A 2,765-nucleotide genomic window follows, 5' to 3' on the forward strand; every position below is an offset into this window, starting at 1 on the left:
ATTTTTTTTTTTAGAAAAAAAAAAGAAAAAAAATCTCTTTTTTTAAAATTTTTTCCCGGGAGAGCCTTTTTTCCGAGAGGGGGGGGGGGGGCGCACACACACACACACACACACACACACACACACAGAGAGAGAGAGAGAGAGAGAGAGAGAGAGAGAGAGAGAGAGAGGGGCAAACAAGTATTAGAACCACTGAAAGCTCCCTTTGTTGGAAGACTGCCCTGTCCCACCATCTCTTTTCCAAATAGGAAGGTGTTTTTTGTGTTTAACTGTGGGAAAAGCACCATTGGTCCCTCGACCTCACCCTGGCTGCTCGGGACTCACACCTGGCGAGTCTGGGAAGGCCATTTCCATGGCGCATGAGCTAGCTCACCTTGGCTGAAGAGCCCAGGCCAGTCCGGGAGCAGGTCCAGCAAGTGCTCTGAGAGGCTGGGATCCTGAAGGCAAGTCATCTGATTGGGTGCAAAAGTGGAGGGGGCCAGCCCTAAGGGGGAAAAGACAGGCATAAAATTCCTTCCTGCAACGCTGCAATGAAGCACCGGCTTTCCTAAACTTTATGAAATGACACACTGACTGCTATTCGCCCACGTGCCCCGGGCTGTGGAGAGACCGAGTGCAGGGCAGGGAGCCGGGCCAGGCATTCGCACACCGCCCCGCCTGCCTGCCCTCCACAGGCTTCCTCCTCCAGGGGCCATTGTCTTGCCTTCAGCACCAAGGACAGCAATCACCCCTCCCCCACCCCCGGCCCTCACCCCCACCCCCCCAGGATGGGGTTACAGATATTTCCCCTAAAATCCCTGCGGCCCAGTCCTCGCTGCCCTCCTCCCAGTACCCAGTGCCGCGCCAAGGACATCCCAGAAAGTTGATCCAGGGTCACCCCTCTCTCCTGTGACGCCTGGCATCAGCACTTCAGACGAACCCCACAAGAATTCGGCCTTTTGAACCGAAGATCCGCGCGGTTTCGCAGCCCTCAGCCCTCCGACCACCCCACGTCCTGCCTACACACCCACAGGCTCGGGGACCCCCCCCCCCAGCGGAGGTCCCCCCGCCCTGCAGGCACCTGGGCCGCTCGGGCAAGTCCGGCGACCCCTGATGCGGCGGGACCCCACTCCGACCTCTTCCGGAAAAGCACAGCGTCTGCGCACGGCCGGGTCTCAGGACGGGCCTGGGCGTGGCCACGCAGCCGTCTCCAGTGACGTCATCACGGCGTGATAAAGGCGCCTCGGAGCGCGAGGTCAGTGGCGAGCCCTCGGAGCCGCTGGCTGAGAGGAGAGCCCCGGGAACCTGCTTTCGGCGCGGACTCAGCTTCAAGACCGTTTAAAATGGGATCTGGATGTGTTCAACAGGCTTCGAGGACGCGGCTGACCGCTTGGAAGCTGCAGTGTCACAGTGTGGATGTGAGGAAGCAGTCCGGACGGTCCGGCACGTTCCCATGGGCTTGGCAGTCAGTAAAAGCACTTACTTTACTTGGAAGAGTTCCCCGTGGGTGTCCCCTGCCGAGCAGCGGGCGGGCCGGCCCCTGCAGCTCGCACACCCAGAGGAGCAGTGGATGGCTTTCCCCGGCTTGAGCTGTGTGCCCGTCGCTGTGTTTATGTGATTATCCCATTCACCGAATCCCACTGGGCCGGGTGAGAGGGGTACCAGTGTCCTCCCTGGGCAGGAGAAGAAACAAGCTCGGTCGCTTCTTTAGGTCCTGGCTTGAAGCCAGAGAGAGTTGATTAAATCTCCCGCTGCCCTCAGGACACACACCGGGGAGTCACCCCCGGGGGCCGTAAGGGGGCCATAAGGACGTTCTTACACATGCCTTCCCCTTGAAATCGCTTTGCGCGGGAGGTAGTGCTGTCATCATCACAGAGGGAGCATGAGGTTCCAGAGACGGAAAGCAGTTTTCTCCTAAGGTTTCTGAGTTGGTAAAAGGCAAAGGGCTAGGACTCCAACCCAGAGGTCTTCTGTTCTTTTTCTTCCTCAATACCTAAAACTTAGGTCTCACATGGGGACCATGGCACTTCCAGGTACTTCCATAGACCAGGTTCCTCCTCTGTCCACGTTGTTTCCTTTCAGAAGCACAGCTCCACCTCTTCTCTCTGTCCTCCTCCTCCTCTGTTTTTCTCCACCACACAGCACAGCACCATTCTCATCTTTCGTTTCCTTTATTTATTTTTATTGTTGACTGTATTACTGATGTCTCCACTTCTCCCCCTTTGCCGGCCTCCGCCAGCCCCTGCATATCTTATAGTCACTTGTTCATTTGTTTACCAGTGTACCCCCTACTGGAATGTGAATGCCCTAAGAACAAGTATTTTCTTCGGAGGAAACTTGGATCTTCATTTTCACTTCAGTTAATCTAATGGGGTGACATTGGTTAATATTATATAGGTTTCAAGTGTACAATTCTATGATAGGTTATCTGTATATTAGACTATGAGCCCATCATCCTGTATTTGATCCCCTTTTACCCTTTACTACTCTGAACTCCCTTCCCTCTGGTAACCTCCATACTATGGTCTGTGTCTTTGAGTTTTTAAAGATCAGGTATTTTTACCTTTTATTTGCTGTTCTGTTCTTAGCAACTAGAATTGCCTGACGTGTAAGTGCTCAGTAAATATTTTTTGAATGAATAGATGAAATCCCCAAATGAAATTCCATCATGAGGTCATAGAGGTCTGTCTTCAGGTCATAGAACCTTTGACTTAGTTCTTCCATAGTTTTATTTAGTAAACATGAAAAATAGACCCTTGATTGGCCCTGTGTTCTAGGAATGAAAT

At 53.3% G+C, this 2,765-nt stretch overlaps 1 protein-coding gene across 5 annotated transcripts in view; it reads right to left on the minus strand.

The window, feature by feature from the left end:
• The window catches only part of CUNH3orf14 (chromosome unknown C3orf14 homolog), a 13,194-nt gene extending 11,997 nt beyond the window's left edge, over window positions 1-1,197 (minus strand). For 2 of the 5 annotated variants that reach the window (XM_014456117.2, XM_014456116.2), the window contains exons 1-2: window positions 1,061-1,175; window positions 374-484 (exon numbers count right to left, since the gene is read on the minus strand). The gene's annotated coding sequence lies outside the window, so the exon portion shown is untranslated. Of the gene's footprint in view, window positions 1-373; window positions 485-832; window positions 852-1,060 lie in introns of those variants that run through there. The other 3 variants (XM_023754060.1, XM_014456118.2, XM_006089043.3) reach the window with 3 other exon arrangements.
• Between the last annotated feature and the right edge of the window lie 1,568 nt (window positions 1,198-2,765).

This window comes from Myotis lucifugus, unplaced genomic scaffold, assembly GCF_000147115.1.
Source record: "Myotis lucifugus unplaced genomic scaffold, Myoluc2.0 scaffold_55, whole genome shotgun sequence".
Lineage (NCBI taxonomy): Eukaryota > Metazoa > Chordata > Mammalia > Chiroptera > Vespertilionidae > Myotis > Myotis lucifugus.